Source organism: Phascolarctos cinereus, unplaced genomic scaffold, assembly GCF_003287225.1.
Source record: "Phascolarctos cinereus isolate Bilbo 61053 unplaced genomic scaffold, phaCin_HiC Scaffold_726;HRSCAF=1367, whole genome shotgun sequence".
Lineage (NCBI taxonomy): Eukaryota > Metazoa > Chordata > Mammalia > Diprotodontia > Phascolarctidae > Phascolarctos > Phascolarctos cinereus.
Window position 1 is genome coordinate 236,434,601 of NW_027556098.1, and position 7,448 is coordinate 236,442,048.

Genomic DNA, 7,448 nt, shown 5'->3' on the forward strand with positions numbered 1-7,448 from the left:
GTTATTTCATGATTACTAAAAGCATTTACCAATATCATGGAGTCTATCTTGGGCAGTGTTCAGGTAAAAGGATGCTTTATGTAAAGTAACATTTTGCAAATCTTATTCTTCATTGGTGATAATTTGTTGGATGCGATGAGACCCATAATACTACAGAACTTACTCCCGGTCACTTAAAAATTATACAGCCTCAACATCTATGAAGCAAATATAAATTGGATAGAAGATGCATATTGCATAAATCTTAGTGTAGATTTGGTCAGACAACCTATTGAGTTAAACACAGCAGCATATATTTCTTAGACAGATACTGCCAACAGATGGTAAGCTGGGTCTGGAAGCTAATAGGATGAGAGGAGAAGAAAGGATTGTATTTAGATAATTGTACAGTGCTAAGTCTAATATTCATTCATTGCCTCCACAAATTTTCACTCCAAAAATTTATTGTGGAAACAAGAACTTGGAAGTTTCTGCCAGCACAGCAAAACTTTTGACAAGTTTTTGCCAATCTACAAAATATTTAACTATGGGCCTGATGGCGAGCTAGGTGTCTCTCATCCAAGGGCCAAAATAGCTAAGTTCAGCTTTCACAAGGTTAGTCAGAAGATGATTAAAATTTTTTTAGTGACAATAATTCTCATGGTACATCAAATAAGTTACAAAAGAGTTGTGCTTTGTGTTGGAAGAAGTTTATACAAACACAAAACTACTTATCCTTGACGCATCACAGTGTTACTAAAATGATGTTTTGTATCTCCAAATTATGGCAGACCAATACTGTAGAAAAATTAAAACTGAAGGCAGTACAAGAGCAAATGTGACAAGAAGCATGGTATAGTGTTTAGACTTCTGGCTTCAGAGCTAAGAACCTTGAGATTGGAGTCCTTTCTTTGATACACATTGGTTATGTGACCTACAGAATTCACTTAACTTCTCAATGTTCTATGCAATTCTTTAATAGATACTGACCTGAATCAGTAGACTAAGTTTTCTCCTAAGGATTCATTAGGATCCTCATTGTCAGGATTCCCCTAGGTTAATGAAATCAGGCAGTCATCAAGGATTTTTTTTTTTGCTAGGAAATGGGGTTAAGTGACTTGCCCAGGGTCACACAGCTGGTAACTATCAAGTGTCTGAGGCTGGATTTGAACTCAGGTCCTGCTGATTCCAGGGGCAGTACTCTATCCACTGTGCCACCTAGCTGCCCCTCATCAAGGATTTGTTAAGCACATATTATGTGCCAGGCACTGCACTAAATGTTAGAATTATGAATTTTCAATCCATTTTCCCACAAGTGTCAAGGGAAAAAAGGTGAAAGGTGTAATAATAGTTTCAGCAATGACTTGCAGTATAAGAAGCCATCATCAAAAGCAGGGGTAGCCTGAAAAGGAGGTAGAATATTTAAAATTGAAGAAATAAGAGATGAATATCACAATTCTGTACTCATGTTTATAAACTATTAAAAGATCCAGTATAAATGTCCAAGCATGCTGCATAGCTTCTCTGTGGGAGTTTTAAAGAAAGCCAAGGAAAGTTTCTGATTTTTGAGGTTGTTACTAGGACAGTCTTGTATCTCTTCTGTTAAGCTGTAGTTTATTTTTCCAATTCTTTCCTATGTAGCTCTAACTTCTCATATAATAATAAAAAATAAAACATCTTGCATCATTTCTAAGAAGAATTCTAATTGTTATTGTGGGTAAGCCGATTTTTTTTCCTTTTGATTTTGATTATAGGTACTTTTAGTTATTCTTTTCTAGGGTTGTGCCTTGCTCATCTATGACAAAAAAAGTCCTTTTTTTGGTTTGTTCATTCATTTGTGTCATTGAGAACTAAGGAGTTGAGTCCTCCCCTCATTCTCCCCTTCTCTGTGGATAAAATCAAGTTGAGGACTTTTCATTTATTCTGATGATAAATTACACAGAAAGATTTCTGAAAGTAGAGCTAAGATGGCAAAGCAGAGAAAGCACTCCAGCTTAGCCCTTTTAATATTCCTATCTAGGGGCAGCTAGGTGGCACAGTGGATAGAGCACCGGCCCTGAAGTCAGGAGGACCTGAGTTCAAATCCGGCCTCAGACCAAAAACTTGACACTTACTTGCTGTGTGACCCTGGGCAAGTCACTTAACCCTAATTGCCTAAACCCCCCCCAAAAAAACAATAACATTACCATCTAAACAACTTTGAAATAATGCCTCAAATAGAATTTTGAGCAGCAGAGACAACTAAAAGTCGGAGTAAGACATTCTTCTAACCCAAGACAACTAAAGAGATTGGAAGGAGAGATCTGTGATGTTCAGGTGAGGGCTGGGCCAGAGTCCATGTGGATGTAACACCAGTGGTGGAACTTGATGATGGTGACAGCAGCAACAGAAGCATCTTCAGGATCTCTCAAGCCAGAGATGCTAAGGGGATTGGGCATGTGCTAGGAAGGAGATTCCAGGGGATATATGCGTTAGCACTGCATCCAGGACTGGACACATTTTGGCAATTTCATTGTCTATATGAACTTCTGGGTCACAGGTTCAAGGGCGTGGATCAGCCATGAGCAGGTAAGGTTCATGAAGAGCATGTTCTCAAGTGAGTAGAGGCTCAGAAGAATGATATTGTTTCTGATTGCAAGAGAGCAGGGTGCCTGAGGAACAGTATGTGTTGTAATTTCAAGGGATCAGGGACCTTTTCTGGGTACAGAACCAAGGCCAGAACAGGAAAGCAGTCACTACACCTTTCCCCAGATCACATCACCTTAGAAGAACCAAAAATTTCCATAACCCCAGAATAAGCTTTGAAAACAACAGTGTGAAAGAGCTTGAAGCTTGGGACAGTGCCTTTCCCCCCTCCACCTTGAGAATAGAGCCCAACTTTAACATAAAGTTCAAAGCCAAGAAATAAGCTAGAATAATTAGCCAACAACAATAAAAATATGACCATAAAAAGTTACTATGGTGATAGGGAAGATTATGTGGGAATTGTGTGACTCAAACTGACTCCATCTTGTAAAACTGACTCCATTTGAGACTTAGGTTTCATTTTCTGCCTTTCCCTTCCCAAATATGGGAACTGAATGGCATCCTGTGTCACATATGGGGAAGTCCCAAAACTCATTATTCCTCTCTGAACTTGCAAAATCCTTAACCTTTTCTCCAATAAGAAATCAGATTGCCTAATCTTATATCCTAGTTTATATACTGTTTATTGTTTTCCTATAATATATAAAATTTATGCAAAATCTGTATTCAGGGTCTAGTCAAGACTGGTCCAGATTTATTGCACAACTCTGTGGCTTAGCAATAAATTGATATGCTCAGGAGCTTGAACCTTTGATTCCTCAGGTATTGCAGATTTTATTCATGACAATCAAGACACAACCTCAAAATAATATTTTGTCAAAATAGCTACAAACAAAACCTCAGAGGAAAATGGGAATGGGGCAAAATACCAAAAAGAATTCCTGGAATAGAAGACGTTGTGCCCCTTAGCTATCCTTGCTGCTGCATCTGCCTAAGCCCTGGACCAGGACTCTGAATAGCTTCTTCTGTTGGCAGAGCTTGAGCTTTGGCTCTGGCCCTACCCAGACCCCCCTGCCCTGTCTTCCCTGCCCTCCTCTGCCACTGTCATGCTGGAAGCCCAATATGCTGATCTCCCTGGCATTGCCAGAAATGAACAAAATGTTTATGAGACCAGTGACCTCCTTGAAGATGATCACGCAGAATTTGATTAGAGGAGCTGAAAAGTACAAGTATGGAGCACATCATTGTCAACCCAAATGCTGCCTATGACAAGGTCAAAGACAAAAGAGTGGAGACCAAGTGATTTGACTTTTCAGATTGTATTGGGAAAACCAAAAGGACAGAATATGAATCTGAAGAGTTTGAAATGCTTGGAGAGGAACTGGAGCTGAAGGAGATACCCCAACAGATGTTCCAGTGACTTATATGAGGTTCAAGAATTAATGACTGAGGGGCAGACAGGTGGCACAGTGGATAGAGCACTGGCCCTGGATTCAGGAGGACCTGAGTTCAAATCCGGCCTTAGACACATAACACTTACTAGCTGTGTGACCCTGGGCAAGTCACTTAACCCCATTGCCTAGCCAAAAAAAGAAAAAAAGAATTAATGACTGAGGTGGAAAAGATAAAGGCCACAGTGAAAGAGTCAGCTGCTGAGCAGAAGCTGACCCCTGTGGTGTTGGCCAAACAGTTCGGTGTCCTGAAGCAGCAAGTCATTGCCTCCCACCTAGAGAAGCTGCTGGGACCTGATGCTGCCATCAACCTCACTGACCCTGATGGAGCCCTGACCAACCATCTATTGGTGCAATTAGAGTCAGGAAAGAGAAGCAAAGGGGCTGGGTAGGGGGCAAGGATGCTGCCGCCCCCCACCCCTGACAGCAGCCTGGTCACTTATGAGCTTCATTTTCAGTCTGAGCAACACAAGTTCTCTTAGGCTGCAAAGGTTGCACAGCTTGAGAAATGGCTGTCAGAGCTGGAGGCAACAGTGCACTGTGAGCAGGACCCTCAGAATCCCTTGTCTGTGGGTCTTCAGGGATCCTGTCTGATGGAAATGGTGCAGCTGTTGTAGGTGAAGGTAAGCACCCTGGATGTTGCTGCTCCGGATCAGGTGGAAACAGAGTGACCTCGGGAAAGTGAATGAGATTGTTAAGCATAAATCTGCCATGGAGGATGCAGACACACAAAGCAAGGTACATAAATTGTATGAGACAGTTCAGTGCTGGAGTCCCATTGCTGCTACACTTCCTGAGCTTGTACAGTGACTTGTTACCATCAAGCAGCTGCAGTTTGATCAGCTCCTAACACATCTGGATACCACCCAGCAGATGACCGCTGTTTTTTTTTTCAAGGATAGCTCTGCCCTATTGGCTCAGATACAGGCCACAACGCAGGAGAACCTGGTCATGGTGGAGGGAAATTTTGCCAGTATCAACACATGAATAAAGAAAGTAGGAAAATGAGCAGAAGTAGAGGGGTGGTCTCTGACCTGTTGTGTGTGTGTCCTGTACTTATCAGTTTGAGTCTGGCTTTGTTCTCTCTTTCCTTAATTGTACAAATCCTATGTCCCCCCTTCCTTCAAGGAGAGGAGCTCCTGCATGTGGAACTTAGACCCCTTGGATACATTAAATAGTGGTGGCCAAAGGAAAGCATCTCCTGTTAGACCCTGGGAGGGGCATGGAAACAGCCATTTTCCTAACCCATGTGTAACATTGCATTCTTGTAATGTGGTGGGAGTAGAGGTACACAGTTGCTTGTGGCTAACCGTACAACTTTCTGATCATTAAATGCTGTTGTGCTGTAAAAAAAATCCTGGAATTGCTAAAAAAAATTTTTCAAAATTAAATGAGAGAGATAGAGGAAAAGTTGAGAAAATAAATGAGAGCAATGCAAAACATTATTAAAAAAAAACAAATAGCTGAGTAAAAGAGGCACAAAAATTGTCAGGAAAATAACATCTTATAAAGGAGAACTAATCAAATGGGAAAAGCAGTACAAAACCTCACTGATGAGAGTAATTCCTTTAAATTAGAATTGGGCAAATTAAAGCTATGAAACCATGAAAAGTCAATAAATATCAAAACAAATCAAAACATGAAAAAAGAGAAGAAAATGTGAAATATCTCATTGGGAAAACAACTAACAAGACAAATAGATCATAGAGAAATAATTTAAGGATTATTGGACTACCTAAAATGCATGATCAGAGAAAGAGCCTAGACATCATATTTCAAGAAATTATTAAGGAAAACTGCCTTCATATTCTAGAACCAGGGGGTAAAATAAAAATGGAAAGAGTCTTTTGAATAGCTCCTGAAAGACATCACAAAACAAAAATTCCTAAGAATATTTTAACAAAATCCCAAAGTTTCCATTCAAAGAGAAAATTCTCTAAGTAACAAGAATTAAATTATTCAAAAACTGTGAAGCCACATGCTAGATTACGCAAGACTTAACAGCTATAATTTTAAAGAAATTGAAAGCATGGAATATGATATTCCAGAAGGCAAAGGAGGTAGAATAAACCTACCAAGTAAAACTGAGTATAATTCTTAAGGGAGAAAAGGTATATTTAATGAAATAGAGCACTTTCAAGAATTCCTGATGATAAGACCAGAGCTGAATAGAAAATTTTATTTGTAAATATAAGACTCAAGAGAAGTATAAAAAGGTAAACATGAAAAAGAAAACATAAGAGACTCAATAAGCTTAAATGTTCATATTCCTATATGGGAAGATAATACATGTAACTCCTAAGAAATTTGTCATTATTAGTTAGGAAAACTCCACATAGATACAGGGCAAAGTAGTGACTCCATTATTTTGGAATGATCTCAGAAAATGGATAGATGAGGAAGTGGGGTTGAATTGGGGGATGGGAGAAGGGACAGAAAGAAAGCAGAAAAAATTGTCTCACATAAAAGAAGCACTCTAGAAAGAGCCTCTACAGTGGAGAGAAAGATGGTGGGAGGGCACCAGGGAACCTTATTCTTACCTGAACTATTTCAAAGGAAGACTATGAATGCACACACACACACACACACAAAAAAAAAAACCTGGGTATAAATATATATTTTGTCTACAGAGAAGTAGAAAGGGAAGGGAAAGTAGAGAAAGGGAAACTGATAAAAGGGAGGAAAAATAAAAGAAGGCAGTGGTCAGAAGCAAAATATACTTTGGTGGAGGGATGGCATAAAAAGAAAGAAGGATAAATAATTAAATAGGAGGAAATACATTATTATTAATCATAACTGTGAATATGAATAGGATAAACTCATCCATGAAAGAGAAATGGATAGCAGAATGTATTATTAATCAGAATTCAACAATATTTTGTTTATAATAAACACACTTGAGACCTGGAGACACACCCAGAGTTGCATTTGTGTTGTTGTTTTTAAGTGAGGATGGAACAGAATCTATTATGCTTCAGTTGAAGCAGAAAAGCCAGGGGGTGGCAAATATAATTTCAGACCCAGCAAAACAAAAATTGACCTAATTAAAAGAAATAAGCAGGGAAAGTACAGCTTGCTAAAAGGTACCATAAACAATGAAGTACTATTACTACTAAACATATATGCACCAAATGGCATAGCATCCAATTTTGTAAGGGAAAAGTTAAATGACTTACAGGAGGAAATACACAGCAAAACCATACTAGTTGGGGAACTCAACTTTTCCCTCAAAAGACTAGATAAATTTATCATGAAATAAATAAGAAATAAGGAAATGCGTAGAATTTTAGAAAAGTTAGATGTGACAGATGACTGGAGAAAAGTGAATGGGAATAGAAAAGAATATGTCTTTTCTCGCCTGTAAATGGCACCTTCACAAAAATGCACCATATATTAGGGCATAAAATCCTCACAAAAAATGCAGAAAAATGTATTAAATGAAACCTTTTCAGACTATACTGCAGTAAAAATTACATTCTAAAAAAAGCCTAT

The 7,448-nt window shown here is 38.8% G+C and overlaps 1 pseudogene; it reads left to right on the forward strand.

Moving 5' to 3' along the window:
• Nucleotides 1–3,611: 3,611 nt before the first annotated feature.
• LOC110220776 (dynactin subunit 2-like) lies at nt 3,612–4,964 on the forward strand (annotated as a pseudogene).
• The last annotated feature ends 2,484 nt before the right edge of the window (nt 4,965–7,448 follow it).